The sequence below is a fragment of the Opisthocomus hoazin genome, chromosome Z (assembly GCF_030867145.1).
Source record: "Opisthocomus hoazin isolate bOpiHoa1 chromosome Z, bOpiHoa1.hap1, whole genome shotgun sequence".
NCBI lineage: Eukaryota > Metazoa > Chordata > Aves > Opisthocomiformes > Opisthocomidae > Opisthocomus > Opisthocomus hoazin.
This window is the reverse complement of record NC_134454.1, coordinates 34,910,961-34,932,489: the sequence shown is the minus strand read 5'-3', so window position 1 is coordinate 34,932,489 and position 21,529 is coordinate 34,910,961.

Sequence of the window (21,529 nt, the reverse complement as noted above, 5' to 3'; positions counted from 1 at the left end):
AGCCCTGCTAGATGTTTCTTCCATTGGCTCTTCAGATTTATTTTTGGCATCGTACTAGGCTTAACTGAAATAACGTCTCTGGCTGTGTTGGTCATTCACTTTTAAAACTTATTCTTTAAAAAAATAAACTAAGCAAAACCCTGCATCTGATCACATAGTTTGATAATTTTGACTGAACTCTGTGCCGCAAAATATATTAAAGAATAATGCATGATTCACATTTTAAAGAAAATAGCAGTCATCTCTCAAATAAGGAAGTTTGTCTAATCTCCATCTGCTTCCATCTGATATATCAGTCTTGGGAACACAGAAGCACTGACAAACAGCTATCTTGATATGTACCAGTGATTTCTATGTTCTGGCTATTTGTCTACTTCTGTACATTTACAAATATGTGGTAACCCAAACTCACCAGGTAACACATTTGTTTGAAAACAAATGTTGTAACTGCAGCTGTATACAAACATCATATGATGTCTCACCTTTGCTACTTATTCCTTCCCCCACCAACTGTCTGGGATAATCTCCTAAACCAGCCAATTAACAACAGCTACTGCTGCTGTTAGCAACAGCTTTCAACTTCTTTTTCTTCCTGATTCTAACTACAACTGTTATCCTCCAGACTGCACAAATCTTTGGCTATATCTCTAGCTCAATACTGGCATAGCAAATGGAAACTGATGTTTTTTACATCTCAAAATCAGCTTCACATTATTTAAAATAATATACAGCCTTGCACTGTCAATCCCTTCCCTTATTAAATTAATAGATTTTTATACTATTTTAAAGGGAACATATCAGTTAATAGCATTCTGGGTAGCTCTGAGTTATGCATAGACTGATTTTTCTGCACTGTTTCTAAGGAAAGTGCACTCAGAAGTCCCCAGTTCTAGCATCAGAATTCCTGGTTCCACATTCACTAGTCACTTTCACAAAAGGTGAAAACTACCTAGAAGAAAAAGTCAAATTATTTAAACAGGTGTGAGCACAGTTTCTTACTCCACTTATCAAAACCAGGAAATTCTATGGGTGCTACAAGTTGGTGATTGTCATGCAAGGCAGAAAATATAATTTGTCTCAGTTCACAAAATTCATCTACTAGTAATGTGCAACATTCATTTCTGTAAATTTGCCTGTCATGACTTTGTGAATCAGAATTATTAAAATAGAGATCAAGAGGTATGTATAACGCACAAATTTGGCTCCCCATCTATATCCTAAAATCTAATCTGTCCAGCATATTTACATCTGGCTTTCTGGATTCATCTTTTGTTGGTGTTGAACTTGTTCTCAAGCAATGGTGTCCTTAAGGCTAAGCAGCCTTCAAATCTGGGCTTTAAATTGAGTATAGTCTTTGCTTATACTGTGAAACTTTTGTGAATGCTGTTCTTCCTCAGACCTATATTCTACGCCAAATTTGAAATAAACTAGATCGAAAGTATTATAAAAATAAAATAGTTGTTTTCCCCAAGACACACAGGAACGGATAAAGAAAATTACTTTCTGTTTCGTTGATCTTCTGGTTCCAGGCTATTAGCTCAGGTTCTCAGAAGGAGTTTATTCTACTTTACTAACTGCAATAGCTCTGTTATATATCACTGTATAGTGGAACAATACCCGAAATTTCTGGTGGAAAATATCACATCACTCGTCTTTCTAGTGCTTAGAAATCAAATCATTCATTGGAAAATAATCCCACTGCAATGTCTTTTAAAACACATATTTTTCTGTTCTTCTCTACTCTTCATGGTCATTCTGAAAAGTCTCTTTTGTACATATTTGATGAACATGCTGATAGTCATGCAGATAAATACTATTTCATCTGAATGAGCCTTGCATTACTTGGTAGAGCTTTTTATTTTAGGATTCAGAATTTGTTCATACAAATAACTCTCTACCTTTATTACAGTCATGTCATTACCAGGCTTCTTTCCTCTGTTTTTCTTTAGAAGGATTGTCTTTCTGGTATTTTTCAGCTTATATACCCCTTGCTTTGTTCTGTGCTTCACAAATAAAAGTAAAACTAATTACAATCAAGCTGCCTTTTAACTAGGCTTCCAAAATCAAACCGGTGTTAAAATCAGAGATATTCACCTATTTTCACTTCAAAACCCTGCTCAATGGTATCGACTGATTTTGGAATCCTGCTCCCGGCTCCTCGCTGAGGAGCTTGTCTCAAACCCTGGCTGTCAGCACTTGTAATGGAGAAGATCCTCATACTCTGTATTGGTGGTATATAAATATATATAACATATTATAAATATGAAGAATCATATATAGAAAACATCATATATATTATAGATAATATGTATTACTTCCCTTCCCTTCCCTTCCCTTCCCTTCCCTTCCCTTCCCTTCCCTTCCCTTCCCTTCCCTTCCCTTCCCTTCCCTTCCCTTCCCTTCCCTTCCCTTCCCTTCCCTTCCCTTCCCTTCCCTTCCCTTCCCTTCCCTTCCCTTCCCTTCCCTTCCCTTCCCTCCCCTTTCATTCTTCCCCCAACCCCACTGAAAATTCTCCTCTGTAGTGTTTGCTCCCAAGGGGTTTTTTTGCGTGTTTTTTTCTGCCTGTGCATTAAGATCTGCTTTTGAATAGACACGATATCATCCTGTTATTGAAATACTGCGTGGTCAAACTGTGACATCATGACATTCATGAAGCCAGAAAAATAGCGGAGAGGTTGAATGTCCTGCACCTCTGGGTGAAGGCCAGAAGCTTCTCTCTCCAGTCAGGGGACAGACCACACTCCACCTCTGCCCCGGGGTGAGGGTGTAAAACACCCTTTGAATTGAATCAGGAAATGTTTTTAATGTTAAATTAACAAGACATTTTCTAAAAAGGGTAAGAGAGATAGATTTAAGGTTGTGGATAGATCTGGCTGTCTTATTTTTTCTAGGTTTCTTTTGAGTTAACAGGGACTAAGCAGAAGCAGGTACTGCAGAAGCAAGTTTATGCAACTGCAAAGGCAGTTGTACAACTGTAAATGTTGTGTAATATCTATCAGTCACATGAGAGACAAGAAAGAACATACCTATAAAATAAAAAGAAAATGGAGCTAGAGGCTTGATGTGCTAGAGACTCCACAAACAGCTCACACATGTGGCTTCCAGGGTTGATATAGCAATAAAACACTTTAGATGTGACATTGCAACATTTTGTCATCTTAATAATGAGCCAATGCTGAGATGAAGATGTCCCAGCCTAGCAGGTCTCCTTATTTTCCTGTTACCTGATATGTGAAAACACTATGAGCATCAGCATTAACAATTTCATTTCTTTTTTTTTTTTTAAACAGGCAGCATCCCAATTCAATTTGTTTCCTCAGTCTTAGAACAATTAGCATCCACCAAATGGAACCTAAGGCTTTGTCAGCTTTGTGTTTTTGTGGATATAACTATAATCATGTTACCCCGAAGTTTCGCTAGGCTAGACCATGGCTTACACTATCTTAGGTCAGTGTGTCTAAGGTTACTTGGGAGATGGCGACAGCTGTAGTTGGCAGCAACTGTTCAATAGACAGTTTTTATTTAGAAGAATTGAAATGATGCCAGTACAGGAATTTAAGTGGTAAAGTCTGTTGCAGAAGTAACTCTTCTGTTTTTGAAAACAGGGATAAGAATTTGAATGTGCAAAATGTTACTATAAGAAAAGACTGGATGTTGAACTCTAAGAAGATTAAAAAATTGAAGAGCAAGTTCTCAGAATGAGAGGAATTCTCTTTATGAGACTGTGAGATAGGAGTGCATACTGACTAATTTGTGGGTTGAAGAGTGCAGTGTTTTTATGTAATAGAAAGCATATGCCACACCTTCCTTGTACAGCTAAGCCCTTGCTTATGGGATAGCTCATCTTGTGCCATACAGGCCTGTGAAGTCAGTGTCTGAAAGCGAAGGTGTTGGGTACTACCCATGTTGCACCACAGATGGCTTGCTAGATGACTATGAAGGGTATTTACCGGTGTCATTCACGCATTCAGAGATACTGTAACTCAGTGTCCTGGGTTTGGCCAGGACAGGGTTGATTTTCACCTGAATCCAGGAAGGGACACAGCCAGGCGGGCTGACCCCACCTGGCCAAACAGAGCAGGGTATTCCATACCATGTACCGTCATGCTGGGTTCCGGTGGGGAAGAGCGGGCTGACGGGAATTCACTTGCAGCTCGGCAGCACGGGCGGCAGGCGGTGAGAGTGGCTCTCTGGGTTGTGCGGTTTGTGTTGTGTTTTCTACTTATTTGTATCGTTGTTGTTACTGTTCCCTTTGTTTGCTGTTCTGTTAAACTGCCCTTATCCCAACTCACCAGTTTCTGCCTGTTTCTTTCCATTCTCCTCCGCACCGAGGCAGGGGGAGGGGCGGCCGCGTGGCGCTTTTGTTGCCGACCACAGCCAAACCAGAACACCCACATTTCAGAGATCTGAATGTCAGATCAGATCTAAGGTTAGATCAGTCACTTCCAAGGAATTATAGCAGAAATGGCACTGTTTCATTGTAACTGTACAGAGTTGGAGAATCATCACAGTATAGTAGATAGAAAGTTTACCTTCAGTTGCTTTGTCATGTGTAGTTTGTGGACAGGTCTAGCCAGCCTAACATTGTAGTGTTCTAGAGAACACATAGAGCACAAGAGCAAGAGAACAGTCTTCCTCAGCATGACACAGTATTTCAAGTATATTTTGAAAAGGCATAAAATTACACCAAACTGAGTTCACATTTTATTAAGATTAGCATATCAAATTTCATTTTTCAGATCAGTAAGAACATATATGTGCTTGCATATATATACACAGAGACTATGTCATGTCATTCATTCAACACAAGAACTCCAAATACACAAGGTAAAAGAAAAGGGAAACAGTCCTACTATTACTGAAGCGTATATCCTCGTAAGCAGATGTTTATTGACTTTCACTGAGTTATATACCTGAGATTTAGTGGAAGATGCTACTAACTTTAATGACTTGATATTCCTTATTTACCTGTGTGAATACGCGTTCTAAGTAAGAATCCAGATGTCAAAATTGTATAACCTTCCTGAAGCAACAGTTTCCCCATTCAGCTAGCTTCACAACTGCTTGTTATATTACAAGCTGTTACTTTAAAAGTCAGCAACTACTTCCAGTGGTAAATATGCCTTTTATAATAAGAGGAGAGAGTCTGTTGTCAAATGCTGACTCCAGAACTGCAACTTAGTGGGCCTGAGCAAGGGACACAATATTTCTCTTCTTAACAATGCAACAGTAATGCTATAGGGAAATCAGGGCACCTGTTTTCTGTTGCCAACCAGTAAAATTACAGAATACAGCAGAAGAGCTTGGCACAGCTCCGAATATGGTCACATGGCATTACTTCTTTCAATACGTACTTTCAACTAACTTTCTGTGTGTGGTGACCCTTTCATTCACTTTTATCTACATTCTTGTTCTCTCTTTTTGTTAAAAGGTGAAATGTCCTTTTGAAAATCAGTCTTCTGTAGTGAGTGCGAAGTAATTGGTTTCTTTTATGCCAACGTTTTAACAAAAAAAAAAGCTATAGGGCACTGTGAAATTATCAAGGCAATTGAACCTGTGTGTTTCACAGAGAGAATTAACATTGTTAGGTGAAGTTGTGAAGATAAAATCTCTAACCGTGAGAAATTTTTATTGTGAAATGGTTTTCTTATCAGTGAGGTTAATGAAGATGTCAGCAAATGGGATGAGGTTTTGCCAAATGGAATTGCTTTCACCTCCAGTCCAACTTGGAAGAGGTCTTAATCAGTGCATTAATCTTATCAGCAGCAGAGAAGACGGCTTCGAAACTGGCCATTTCTGGTTTTCATTAGGAAAAAATGGAAAGATAATTATTCTCAAAATCCATATTACTGATATTATTCTTCCTTCTCACTGCTTCAAGTGGGTACTTTTGCAAAGATATGTCAAAGATGGATGTGTGGGCAGTGGAAGGGTAGGTGAAAAGATTACTTGCAAATAGAGCTGAACTTTCTCTGGAGTTCTCAAGACATGCTTGAACAGTCATTTCTATGAACAGTTATGAAAATACTTGGGAAATCTTTGCTAGTCTAGCCATCCCTAAAACAGCAGTATCTCTTGTAGTAAAATATTATATAGTATGACTTCTTGAAATTATAAGGATAGCGTGACATGAAACAAGATTTATAGGATCACCAATCTCAACATGTATATTAGTTGATTAACAAGGAAAAAAGGATTATTTTAATTGATTTTGTGATTCTGTTATTCTTGCCAAAGATCTTCATCATGCAAAATGCTTATTTCTAAGTATTTAGGAAAAACTTTGTAGAGAACACTGGAATATATAGTCCTTGGATTATACTATATTTCCAGATAACCTTGCCATAGAAATAAGATATTGCCATTCACATCAGTACATCTCTTGCTTCTCTTACTCTGTGCTATGAATATTCTTTGAAAGCAAGTTGGTATAAATTGTCCTGTGCCAATCAAATCCTGCTGCAGCTGAAAGAGGTATTAAAATCATTCAAGTCACAGAGCACAAGAAGTATGATGTTATATTTATTTTGTTTATTTACTTAAACTAAATTTTTTAAAAAGTTAACAAGTGTGAATAAAATATCACTTTTAAAAGTTTTTGGTTTTAAAAATACAAGGAATAAAAAAAAGGTAGCTGTTTGAAGGTCTTAGTTTGAAGGCAAATAAATCAGGGTCAAACCTCTAACTCTGTCACTAGTTTTCTGTCCCTGAACAAGAGAAAAAATTATCTTAAAGTCTTTTAAATGACTGGAGCAGAGTGGTAAAAGGTTGTTCTAAGGCTTCTACTTGAAAGACACTTTGGCATGTAAAGGAGGACTCAGTAGGAAACAAACTGTCAAATACTGCAGTTTGAAACTCTGACCTTAATCTCCACCTCAGTTCCTTACCTGAATAATAAAGATAACAACGGATCTCATTCAGATAGGTATCCTTCACAGTCAAATTCATTCGTGACTCTGAGGTACATAGACATGTTGACATAAGTGAAAAGAGAATTCACAATATCAGAGGAAAGATGAAATTCAAACTGTTTAGTATTATTTACAATTTCTAGAAATAATTATACTCCCTTTATTCAAAGGCCAAAATAGAGCAGTTACACATAGAGGTTGTCTTCTATGCTTTGAAATTTTCAGAAAAAAGACTCACAGTCTTAACTAAAAAACGGTGGCCTTGGCAAGCCATGAAGTCATGTTTTGCCCCATTTGAACTACCAAAGCTCCCAATTACCAAGTTTATTCTACAGATGGAGGAAAGAAACTACAACAGCCAGAGAAAAGAGAATAGTATTATTATTCATTACTACTGGCTCCTCAGTGGGAGGACGAGACTTTTAATCTCATTTCTTCTTGCACAGCAGAGGCACTGCTGTTAGTAGAGTATCTGCTTTTCCATCTTCTACAGAACTAGTTCTAAGCTGTCACCATGTGGCATTCAGTTCTGGTAATTAACACAGAATGAGCCTCCAACTTCTTAAAATAACGTTTACCTTTCATTAGGTATTTAATCACAGTCTACAGAATCAGTGAAGTGGATTGACCCTGGTTGGATGCAAGGTGCCCACCAAGCCGCTCTATCACTCCCCCTCCTCAACTAGGCAGAGGAGAATAAATGCTACAAAATGCTCTTGGGTGGAGATAAGGACAGGGGGAGATCACTCAGCAATTACTGTCACGGGTAAAACACACTCAAGTTGGGGAAATTAATTTATTACCAGTCAAAATAGAGTAGGATAATGAGAAAGAAAACCAAATCTTAAAACATCTTCCCCTCACCTCTCCCTTTTTCCCAGGCTCAACTTGTCTCCCGATTTTGTCTGCCTCTTGGCCCCGAGCGGCACAGGGGGTTGGGCAATGGGGATTGCTGTCAGTTCATCACACATTGTCTCTGCCACTCCTTCTTTCTCACCCTCTGTCCCTGCTCCAGCATGGGGTCCCGCTTACAGGAGACAGTCCTCCACAAACTGTTCCAACGTGAGTACTTCCCACGGGCTGCAGTTCATTAAATGCTCCAGTGTGGGTCCCTTCAACAAAGTGCCATACTTCAGGAACAGACTGCTCCAGTGTGGGTCCCCCACGGGGTCACAAGTCCTGCCAGCAAACCTGCTCCAGCATGTGCTCCTCTCTCCATTGGTCAAGTCCTGCCAGGAGCCTGCTCCAACACAGGCTGTCCATGGGGTCACAGCCTTTTTCAGGCATCCACCTGCTACAGAATGGGGTCTTCCACGGGATGCAGGTGGAGATCTGCTCCACCGTGGACCTCCGTGAGACAGCCCGCCTCACCATGGTCTTTACCAGAGTCTGCAAGGAAATCTTTGCATCTTCACCTCCTTCTTCACCAACCTTGGTGTCTGCAGGGTGGTGCCATGAAAGGGTTTTCTTTCCCTTTTCAGAGAGGTGCTACCACCGTCACTGACGGGCTCGGCCTCGGCCAGCAGCAGGCCCTTCTTAGAGCCAGCTGACATTGGCTCTACCAGACATATGGGAAGATCCTCTCAACTTCTCACAGAAACCATCCCTGTAGTCTCGCCCTCTGCTACCAAAACCTTGCCATGCAAACCCAATACAATCATTTACTACTGTGGTCTTTTCACTTTATGGAAGACTGAAGTCAGCTCCTGAACAAAATAAATTCTTAAAGCTTGCTCACAGCGTGTCAATGCATCCACTAGGGTCAAGTGATTCTTGAGTATAAGTTCATGCTTATGGCTTTCAAATTTAGAGAGCCTGTGCAATGTCTGAATGGGCTTATTGGAGAAACATAATGCAACATTCTGTGGACCATTACGCTTCTTAGATGATTTATATTTCTTTTACACTGTTCCTATTATGCTTAGAAACTCCATGCTCACTGTGAATGGTATTCAAAAGATTAAATCTGTTTCAAGAAAATTTTTAGACATAAGAAAGTGCCCAAAAAATATTTACATCAAAACTACCAAATTATAAAATGTCTCCATTACTCTTCTTTCTTTCCTATCTTCTGATACCAGTTCATTAAAAATACAGCATCAATATTTTTTCACTATCCCCAAAGTAAAAGGCACTTGATGGCTTCTTTGATTGGTCATACTGAAAAGTAGCAAACCTGCTTGTCTTCTGATGCAGGTGTTGTAGTGTCTAGAAGTGTACGAGACATCTTTTAATAAAACTGTAGGACAGAAAAAGTTCTGTCACTAGTGAAGGGTAAACAATGCAAGTCTTTGCATGACAAGGGCCTTAGTGCAATAGAACATAGTAGGAGAAGAGCAATCAAGACAGAATTTAGGCAGAAGAGAGAAAGAAAAAGATTAGTAGCAACATCATGAATCTGAATATTGGTAATCTTGTCCCGTACTGACTCAAGTATGCAGTCTCTTGTGTGTGCCTTAAGCGATGTGCTTCAGAGTAATTTGCAGGACTGAGGAGTGGTGACCTTTGCCTTTTAAATCTTACTGGTTTCAGATTTTGTCCTTCTTGCCCCTCTTGTCTCCAGAGTATTGCAAGATATGTGAAACTGGATGTGGTAGAATGGAGGAAGTGCGTAGGTACAGAAGTTTACTAAAGCTTTCTGCAATCTTTCAGTGACTGTCATAGCCTAGTAACAGCTGCAAATGCTGCAAACACTACATAAATGCTCTCCAAGGTTTTTCAAGTCAAGCTGACAGACCAGCAGGCAGTTTTCTCCATGACATCTGCTGCGCAAAGTCTGATTTATACGGCTTATATTTGGATATGGTATATAGTTCAGTGATGATTTCTCTCTCAGCTCATTGTATTTCTCATCAAAACTATGAAATAGCACCCTAATAAGAACCAGTGCTGCAACCTAGTGCTGTCAGTCTGGTCTTGGCCAGTCTTGTGCAAACTACTAATTCTTGCTGAAAACTGTGTGGTCCTCAGCTTATCCCTTAATTATAAATTTATTATGGTTGCTTATAACTTTAAATGTATGTAGCTATTTTAGTATTTTTAACTTTGTGAAAGAAGTAAAGTAATTCCCCATTCTCTGTGTCTTTTTCTGACTTTCTTCAACCTCTGTCACTTCCTTTTCTCTTTGGAAATTAAGGTGGACTGAAAATTCAGGTCTTTGAATCAGTTCTGTGCTCTCACTTTTAGATAACTGAAAACATCCAGAAATGAAAGAACATAAAATGAAATAAATATTGTCACACTACCTGAAAATAAAAATGCCAATACTGAGTTACACAAAGTCCAATATTCTTTCTCTGATGATAGCCATATGCTAGATACTTACATATAAGCATAGGAAGTAAAAGCCCCTAACGATTTATAGGTTTAGCTGCTGTGAATAGGATCCTGAGTCAGATGTGTATGTTTCTATTCAACAACCCCTGATGTACTCTTCTTCCCTGAGTTTGTTCAATGGCTTTTGGAACAACCGTAAATTTTTAGCAACCATCAAATCTCACAGCAGAGCGTTTTACAGCTTATCTACTCAGAATGTGTAGCAATATCATCTTTTGTGGTTTACACCTTCTGTCTAATTGTTACATTTTATGTCAATATTTTATGTATTATTATAGGAGGTAGATAATACATCTCCTTATTCTTCATTATATTCATGATTTTAAAGACCTCTTCACTATCCTTCCTGTACACACAAGAACAACTGGTACCACAAGGATTCATCATTCCACTTCTAGAATCTGTTCCACACAATTAGCCATCCTGTGCCTTTTTACTTTCTCTGTATGCTTTTGAAGTATATACCAGAACTGACCTGATCTTAGAGATGCAGGTAATGTGGTGGTATGGTTGAATCCTTTTGCTAAAAAATACTTGGGAGTCTATTTTCTTTAACTGCTACTAAATATTTACATGAAACTATATGTCATCACTCACAGATTTCAACCCTATGTGTAATAGTAAGTTTTGAACCCATCACCATCCAAGAAAGGCAGGGCTGTGTTTTGCTTGGATGTAAGTGACATCACTCTTCTTTGCATTGAATGTCGCCATCGATTTTGTGAACTAGTCATTCAGTAATAACCTGCTTCTACAACTCTTCAGTTAGCCCACATGCTTACCTCCCCAAATAGCTCAGAGATCTTTGCCTGCTTATTGTTTAGTCTTCTTTCATTCTTGATCTGAACATCTTAAATATACTTTACTTCTGCAAAATATCTCTTTAGTTAATTCCTTTGAGTTTCCAGCATCCACCTCTTGCTACTTGTAGCAAACTGCTTTAAATTAGAACAGATCAATGGAAGTGAACTGCCTAGGAACCCAGGAAACACTCTGTCTTTGCCAATGATTCCTTTTGCCAGATGAGTTCATTCACATTAACCCTGGAAGTGATGGATTCTTGCTCTTTTTGAAAATCAGACCCTAACTAATTTAAATTTCAACAATTAAAACTAAAAAGTTAAGCAAGCAGCATAGAATTACTTTGGAAAAGTTTGCATAACTATGTGCCTGAGATATCAAAGTGAATCAGTAACAAGGCCAAGAACAAAACATGGGCTACCTGAAGTAGGAGCACTGGCGCCACATGGTAGTGGCCAACACTCCTGACTAGAGCTTTCACTCAGCAGGGCAAAACTTACCCAATAAAGAAAGTCCTTCCACTAGGTAGTGAAATTCCTCTTAGTTCAAAGCATGTACTCATGACAACCCCCCCACACACAAACTTCATGATTATCATCCACGAGAACAAGTACATAGCATGGAGGGGAATGGAAAGGTGGTATTTACCTGCTTGCCTAACACAGGACTGGGACAGGACACATGTGACCTTTGGGCCCAGACTCTGTTCCAGGATAGAAGAACAGAAAAAAAGGCATTATAGACCCCACGGGCCATGAGTGCCTCTAGGTCTTCCTTACGATCTTACTGACATTCAGAGAGAAGTCCTTTTCTGGCTTCACTGGACTATAAAGTTGCTTGGATAATAATGAAATTTATTGAAAATATAATACAATTAAAATATTTTTACAGAAATTAAAGCATATTTTATTTCATTGGTATCATTTTTAAGTGAACAGAGTGGAACAATGAAAATAGAAAGCTGTAGGAGCTGTCCGTTACACAATGATTTAATGGGTACTTTGCAGAAAAATTAGAAAGTTGGGATATTCTATCAGTGCAATGATTTTATTCTTTAACATCATTAAAGTGTTCTGTAATCAGATTTTGGATACTCTTACCTAAATTCTACTCTTAATTTTTTGTACCACTGGTGTCAAAAAAGTCAATCTGGTGTAATCTGGGGCAGAATCAGATCCTGTGCTTTACAGAATTGCAGAATCACAGAATCACAGAATGGTAGAGGTTGGAAGGGACCTCTGTGTGTCATCTAGTTCAACCCTCCTGCCAAAGCAGGGTCACCTACAGCAGGCTGCACAGGACCGTGTCCTGACAGGTCTTGAATATCTGCAGAGAAGGAGACTCCACAACCTCCCTGGGCAGCCTGTTCCAGTGCTCTGTCAGCCTCAGAGGGAAGAAATTCTTCCTCATGTTCAGATGGAACTTCCTGTGCTTCAGTTTGTGCCCATTGCCCCTTGTCCTGTCACTGGGCACTACTGACAAGAGTTTGGCCCCATCCTCCTGACAGCCATCCTTCTCTTTTTCAGGCTGAACAAGCCCCGCTCCCTCAGTCTTTCCTCAGAGGAGAGATGTACCAGTCCCCTCATCATCCTTGTAGCCCTCCGCTGGACACTCTCCAACAGCTCCTCATCTTTCTTGAACTGGGGAGCCCAGAACTGGACACAGAACTCCAGATGGGGCCTCACTAGGGCAGTGTAGAGGGGAAGAAGAACCTCCCTCGACCTGCTGACCACACTCCTCCTAATGCATCCCAGATATTATACTATTCCATTTTCATTAGAGCAATGCTTTGACATTCCTTATTATTCTGTCTTCATTGAGCAACAATGGCTAACAGTGTAACAGCACTTTTCTTGAATGAAAACCTCCTTTATGACATGTAAAACTCGGGTAGATAAATGTTTCTGGAGATATTCTTTTGCAGTATCAAAAGGGCCTTCACAATTTGTGAACAAGACACGATGTTCATAGTAATGTAGAGTTTATCAGTAATGGACCATAAATATATTTGCCTTTTTGGCGAAGCTACTGAAAGTGAAGGGCTCTGGAGCAGAGGCTCACGCCAAGGAACCCTTTCTCCAGCGGCAAACCCGCAGCGGCATGGTGGCAAAAGCTCCGAGAGAGAAAGGAGACCCCAGACCACCCCCCCTTCCTCTAGTGGGAAAGCGGGAGTTGCCAACGAGCAGCAGCTCTGACTCAGCAGTGGGTTGTGGGTTTTGGTTTTTTATTAATAGCAAGTCTGGTCAGATATTAGTCCTAGATCAAGTGTGACAGAGACCAAACCCCCTCACGTATAAGAGCAGCCCCCAGGGAGTGCGGGCGACCAGGAGCGCGGGCAAACACAGCCAGAAAACAGAGACAGCAAACAGAGGAAACAAACAGAGGCGGCACAGCAGCCTGGGAGTGGTGCAGCAGTTTGAGCGGCAGTTTGCGCGGCACTTCGAACGGGGAAGGCGAGCAGGCAGGGTGCAGTCCCTGCTCCTGGCTACTCAAGTAGGGAGAGGAGCTGGCAGATGTCATTGCTGAGCCACTCTCCATCGTCTTTGAGAGGTCCTGGAGGACAGAAGAGGTGCTCAAGGACTAGAGAAAGGCCAATGTCACTCCAATCTTCAAAAAGGGCAAGAAGGAGGACCCAGGGAAATACAGACTGGTCAGCCTCACCTCTATCCCGGGAAAGGTGATGGAGCAGCTTATCCTGGAGGTATTCATCAAGCAAATGAAGGAAAAGAAGGTTATCAGGAGTAGTCAGCATGGATTCAAGAAGGGGAAATCATGTCTGACCAATCTGATAGCATTCTATGGTGGCATGACTGGCTGGGTAGATGAGAGGAGAGCAGTGGATGTTGTCTACCCAGACTTCAGCAAGGCTTTTGACACTGTCTCCCATAACATTCTCCTAGGGAAGCTGAGGAAGTGTGGGCTGGATGAGTGGTCGGTGAGGTGGATTGAGAACTGGCTAGAATGGCAGAACTCAGAGAGTTGTCATCAGCGGCGCTGAGTCTAGTTGGAGGCCGGTAACTAGTGGTGTCCCCCATGGCTCAGTACTGGGCCCAGTCTTGTTCAACTTCTTCATCAATGACCGGGATGAAGAGTTAGAGTGTACCCTCAGCAAGTTTGCTGAGGACAACAAACTGGGAGGACTGGTATATACACCAGAAGGCTGTGCTGCCATTCAGCGTGACCTGGACAGGCTGGAAATTTGGGCAGAGAGCAACCTAATGAGGTTCAACAAGGGCAAGTGCAGGGTCCTGCACCTGGGGAGGAACAACCCCATGCATCGGTACAGGCTTGGGGTGGACCTGCTGGAGAGCATCTCTGCGGAGAGGGACCTGGGTCTCCTAGTGAACGACAGGTTGAGCATGAGCCAGCAATGTGCCCTGGCTGCCAAGAAAGCTAATGGGATCCTGGGATGCATTAGGAGGAATGTGGTCAGCAGGTCGAGCGAGGTTCTCCTTCCCCTCTACACTGCCCTAGTGAGACCCCATCTGGAGTACTGTGTCCAGTTCTGGGCTCCCCACTTCAAGAAAGATGAGGAGCTACTGGAGAGAGTCCAGCGGAGGGCTACAAGGATGGTGAGGGGACTGGAGCATCTCTCCTCTGAGGAAAGACTGAGGGAGCGGGGCTTGTTCAGCCTGAAGAAGAGAAGGCTGCGAGGGGACCTAATAAATGTTTACAAATATCTGAAGGGTGGGTGTCAGGAGGATGGGGCCAGACTCTTTTCAGTGGTGCCCAGTGACAGGACAAGGGGCAATGGGCACAAACTGAAGCACAGGTAGTTCCGTCTGAACATGAGGAAGAACTTCTTCCCTCTGGGGCTGACAGAGACCTGGAACAGGCTGCCCAGGGAGGTTGTGGAATCTCCTTCTCTGCAGATATTCAAGACCTGCCTGGACGCGGTCCTGTGCAGCCTGCTGTAGGAGACCCTGCTTTGGCAGGAGGGCTGGACTAGATGACACACAGAGGTCCCTTCCAACCCCTACCATTCTGTGATTCTGTGATTCAGAGTAATGAGATAAAGGGAAAGGAGGGCCTTCACAATGTCTGTTTCCTATTGTTAACTCAGGAACTGAGTTTTTCAGTTCCAAAGGAGTTCTGTCAGGCTCCTTGGACAAAGATAAACAGCTGGAGGAAGTCTCCTAGGAGAGGAGAGTAGTGGTAAACTAGAGGCTTTCTGAGGGCTTTAACAGCAGAGTAGAAGAGGCCAGGAAAAAAATACTTAAAGAAGAAATTTGATTCTCATTGTCTAAAGCACAGGGAGATTTTTTGATTCAAGTATGCATTAATAGTAATAATTACTATTTATAATGAAAGCTTCAAGTGCTTAAGAGCTTTTTCTTTAATAATTAAAAAATAATATCTTCAAAAAATAATTTAGCAAGAGATTAATCTGTGATGTTCACATTACAAGCTAATCGCTTTAGTCATTATCTTGTTTTCTGAACAATTGAGTTATTTCATTTAATAATAATCTTTCAAGCATGGTCAATACTTTTGTTTTGTCACATTGGATAAACTATGTTCTATTGAGGTAAAGATCTGCCAACTGAAAAATTCAATAGCTCAGCCTTGGTATGATAGACCATAATGTGCATTAGAAGAACCATTATCGTTCACTATGTCAATGGCACTGACATTGATCTGACAGTTTATGACACTTCACATTAAGCTGGCTACATTTAGTAATATTATACTTAAAAAAAAAAAAAAAAGAAAAAAACCCCCATATTTAATACTTGTATGATGGTCAAAAGAGCTGTCTAATCACCGGCACATCTCAGAAATTTGCAGTTCTACACACAGAAAAAAAAATAAATACCAAAAACTCAAGAAGTTCGTTAAGATAGTTACTGTATTTATATAACAGGATTTATATTGTGATAAGGAAAATTCCTTCCACTCTGAATGAATGAAGTATTCACTAAAGCCTGATATTCATCCACAGGAATTCATCGTCATCAATGCTTTCACGGGAAAGTGTAACTACAAATCATAGTCACAGAGTCACAGAGCCATCCAGACTGGAAGGGTCCTCTGCAGAGCTCCTGTGAAGCCTCCTGCTCGATGAAGGGTGAGCACTGCATTCGGACCAGGGTGATCAGGTCTGCTTCCAGTCAGATCCTGAAGATGTCCTAAGATGGAGAGTCTAAAATCTCTGTGGGCAACATGATCTATTGCTTAATTATCCTAAATTTCCCTGCCACCTTCTATCCACTAGGAACCTCTCTCACTTCAGACTGACCAATGCCTGTTGTGGTCCCACAGTGCACGTCAGTACAGAGCCTGCCTTTGTCCTCTTGACAAGATTCTTGCAGGTATGGGTAGGTTGCTGATGAGTTTTTTCCTCCATACCTCCACACAACAAAGCCCTCTGTGCTCTACGTTGATTCAGCCCCAGCCCCTCATTTTTTCTTTCCAGGGGCAGTGATCCAGCCCCCAACCATCTTGGTGACTTCCAATGGGTTTGATCTGGTTTATGAATACTTTTCTTAGACAGAGTGCAGTATTCTAGATGCCAGCTGCTTGAGTAGTAGAGAATAATCTTCTCCAATGGCTCCTGGCCTGCGCCCTGTTCACTCTGCCTTTGGAGTTACCAGAATTCATTACTGCCTGGGTGTAAAACTGCCCCCTGCTCAGCTCACTGCCCACCTAAGGCCAAGATCTTCTCCCCAGATGCTCCTAGCCCCACCAGCATTTCTGCTGCGGTCTGCCTGCCGTGGGCAGGACTGTCCTTTGCTCCTGCCCCAATTGCATGGTGCTCCTGTCGGTCGCTTCGTCTCAACAGACCCAGTCACTCTAGATGGAGGCTTTCCCTCGCACACATCGACTGACTCACCCACACTTGGTATCATCTGCTGAGTGAATGCATACCACACCTCTTCCTATAGATCGCTGACAAAGTTATTAAACACGAGAAGTCCCATGATGGGTGCTGAGGACCTCTACTTGTAACCAGCCTTCAAGCAGAATGTGAACAATTAAGCACTGTCTTTCAGCATGATGATCCAGACAGTTTTTTTCGGCCATACTGTAGTGACTATAAAGATGTTGCGGGAGATCATACTGAAAATCTTGCCAAAGACAAGATAGGTGACATCCACTGTTCTCCCCATATCTACGGATCAAGTAATTTCATCATGGAAGTAAATCAGGCTGGTCAGATGGACATTCACAATCATGTTCTTCACATGCCCAGACATGACTTCAAAGGGTCTTGCAACATGATTTTCCCAGGAACTGAAGTAATGGTCAAATATTGTAGAGTTCCCCAATTGTTCATCTTGACATTCTTGAAGACTGTGCAATATTTGTCTTTCTCTGGTGAGTGGAGACTTCCTCCAGCCTCTGTGACCTCTCAAAGAGATTTCTCACAAGCTCTTTCAGCACCCTACATGCATCTCACCTCATCTCATGGACTTGCAAGTGTTGAGATTGCTTGAGACATCAATGATTCAAAATTTCCTACTCCCAGTAATTTCCTTTCTCCTTAAAAACCCTCTAGGCACAAAGGTCTGTGAGACTCTCATAAAGACTCAAAGAAGCAAAAGATGGATTATCTCACCTTTATCTGCATTCACTGCCACTACGTCACCTACCTATTTAACAACGCACACACAATTTTCTCATTAATTCTTTTACTATTAAGCTACTGGCAGGAGTCCGTCTAGTTGTTCAGGATGTCTGTTTCAATCTCTGGCTCTAGCTGAGCTTTAGCTCCATTAACACCACCCTTGCTTGCCCAGGATGTTTCTAAATTCTGTCTTTGTATCCCGTCCCTGCTTCAGCCTCCTATTTATTGTTTTTTTGCACTGCAGCTCTCTCATAAATTTTGTGCTTAGCCAAAATTATCTTCTGACATGTCACTCTTGTTCATGAGAATCAAGATGGACTGTTCTTGTACTTGCAAGAAGTTGTCCTTTAGGACCTGACAGCTCCCTTGAGCTCTTTCGCAATGAACAAGGTCTGCTGTCTTAAAGTCCAGGGTCTCTACTCTGCTACCCACTTTCCTCACTACCCTCGGGATTTTAAACTCCTCTGTTTCTTATCCACTGTATCACATGGTGCCATTGGTTATCCCATCCTTGACCAGTTTTTTTTCATTCCTAAACAGCAGATCCAAGAGCACATCAGCTCAGTTGAACCACCTCACATAATTGTTACGAAGCTGTCCCCTGAAACCCTCATCAAACTCTTGGACTGCTTGTGACCCACCCTTCCAGGAGATGTCAGGAACATTAAAGCTTCCCATGAGAACCAGTCTTCATCAAATAGCGAAAAGAAGATCTGCTCCACTTCCTCACTGTGGTCACTCTGTCACCCTTACCACATACCACCCTCTCATCCTGACTCATCCAGGCACTTGCCCACTCACTGGCAGAGCTCAACACCTCTAAGCTGCTGTTGCGTTAATTTGGCAGAAAATAAACCCCCTTGTATTCTAACTCTTCTCACCGGAGTGAGAGGCTAGGTGCGGCTAGGTTTAAATTCTGAGTGATGTCCAATTTGCCACTACCAGTCCAGTCGCGTTTAATACGTATATTAAACTACCACTATTCTGGATACACTAATAGCAGTCTGCATCTTCAGTCCAGTCGTGCTCACAAACTAGCACGGCCATGTTTGGTCGTGTTCAGTAAGAAACTGTGACAAATCTGCTACTTACACAGTGCAGTTTTATTTGTGCAACAGGTATATAGGTTTTTTGAATTGCCGGTGATAGTGACTGTCTGCAAGAAAGCACGTGCAAATATAAGACACATGAAAAGATTATAAATAATATAGCCTGGCTATAAACATTAGGGAGCAAATATTTCCGAGGAAAGCGCTTAGTTTAAGTCTCACCCAAGGCATCCTGAGGAGGGGGAGAAGCAAGCCTCAGCCCATCGGCCAATCCCGGTTGTTGGAGGCAGTCTGAGGTGGAGCTCCCTTGACTTGCTCACATTGTTATCTTCTTTTCCTCCGAAAATCTATGGTGTTATCTTCTTCTCTGAAAATCCCCTATTTCCCTGGCTATTTTTATATCCTTTCTACCTTTAAGCTGGAGTTTGAGTGACTGTAGTCATACATACCTTTTATCATGATTGATTGGTGTAAAATTTTCTCACTTCATATTTAAAGGTATGGTTTACGAAAAATCAAGAGCGCAGGCTTGAAGCGGGGTGGTCACACCTCGGAGGCGGGTAGCCTTCGGGATGGAGGTGTGTTTTGGTATTAAAATGATATTAAAATGAGCAAAGTTCACGAGAAGATAGCACTTCAGAAAGGTTTCAAAAACCTGTTGGCTCAGGGGGTCAGATGAGCTGCTTATCAGTTCTAGAGAACCATTTCTTCCCACTGTATCATCACGGAGCATGACCACGGAATCTTCACTCCGCTCCATCCTCTATGGTACATTGCAGGGAGTTGCTGTGTTAGGGGATTCCTCACACGCCTGCTGCAACTGTGTCCCATTCTCAGAGCTCCTTTTGATTTCATGCTTTTCCTCAATGGGTGAACACTGCTATGTTTTCATATAAACCTTAATTTTCAGATGTAAAACCCTAATTTTACTAATGATTCCACAGCTGCTCCTCCAGACAAAGGACAGACCCCTTCTTCCCCTTCCTTCTAAGAGGGTCTGTATGTGTCTGTCACAAAACAGCACCCTCATGAACAGTACCCCCAACACATCTCTTACTCCGGCAGTGATACAGCTCTGCACCTACACTTAGACTTCTGTCTACCATTGCTTGTCACCTGGGCTGCACAGACTTGTGCATGAGCATTGATATGGCCTTTCCTTTGACCTGTTCTATGCCTCCTAAGTAGTCTCTTATTTCCATCACTTTGCCCATGTACTTAACACATTGACCTCCATCTCTTCACCATCTCTTTGTTTAAAGCCCACTTCACCAGGCTGGCAAAATTACTGGAAAAGATAACAAAAATCAAAAAAGGAAATCTCACAATACTTCTGTGGATGTGCACTGCTGTATATTGCTCAAAAAAATCCTTCATATTTCCATTCAGTGCAGAATATAAAGTAACACTTGAAAGAAAGTAATCTAATAGGTTTTGTGGCACTTTTCTAGCAGAGGTCAGCTGCACGTCTTTTTTGTTCGTAAACAGAAATAATATCAAAGGAAGAACATGGGAGAAAACCTGTAATGTATTTTGGAAGACCTCTAACTCGACACACAAACATAACTATAAAATTGTAAACCTGACTTCAGATAGCTCTTTGGAAAGGCTTTCAGTAGAATACAGGGACTGTGAATTAGCAATATTTTTAAGGTTTATCAGTAAATAATATGTTACTCTGTTTCTTAAAATGTTGAACAATTCTGTAATGTATGAGCACACATACACATACATACACGCTGGTTTGTATAAAAGAGAATTAGTGTATGGTGTGTCAGGAAATAAATTGAATCATGACTTCTAGGCCATTCCATGACTATTTCTTTGCAAGTTGTGCAATGATCTGGCTTAATGAAGGTTCATTTCCCTGTATATTCTTCAAGTTTTTTATTCTTTTTCTCATAACTTTTCTTTTGTTTTCTGAACAATCTATTAATTACTCAGCAAAAACAAACAGGACATTATTAACTGGATGCGTCTTGCAAGAGGACTTCAGGAATGTTGAATAGTGGCTGTACCTCAGCTACATCTACAGCTGGCATCACACAGCTTTAGTCAACCCAACAAGATGCATGTGCAACTCCATCACAGATTTTTCTTTTCTGTTAAATTAAGGCCTTAGAATTATACTGAATGTGGACCTTTTCTTTGTGATTTATTTTGCTAGCTTGAACTGGCAGTGCCATAAATTGCATGTTTTGGTGGGCAATTTGAAACACACTACAACCACAACATAAGTCTGGAAAGTACTATACAGTGTTTAAGTGCAGAAGGCAGTATTATCACAATTTGATCAAATCTAAATTATACAATGCTTAAATTTTTTTTCAGTAATTCATGCATTAAAAGTATAAGTATAGTACAATATATGACACATTATAGAACGGCAAGCATCCTTGTTTAAAGACGTAATTTAACAGAAAATCTATCAAAACTTTGAAGTCAAATTAATTCATAACTGGGTACTTGACAGAATTTCAAAAACCATGGTAAGGAAGTTGAAGGTACATGCATATGCACTAGGCTGCACAGACCAGGAATGATAGTGAACTCCAGTACAGATTGTAGTAGTTAATGAAACAGATGTACTGTGATTACAGAAAATAAATATGCACAGATTCATCAAGAACAACTTGTACTGTAGATATCCTAGAAAAAGATGTCTTCAAGTTGCTTAGTCACCATCTCTACATAATTAAATTTATCATGGAATGATCTAGGGTTCAGAGGGGAACAGGCCATCCCCTGAAACACAGGCTATGAGTACATTTGCAAATTGGTCAGTAGTCTCAGAGCAATTCCTTCAAGACAGATGCAGCTTCTTGGTTAGGGAGAGTGTAGTTGTTTCCAGTTTGGAAAAGAAA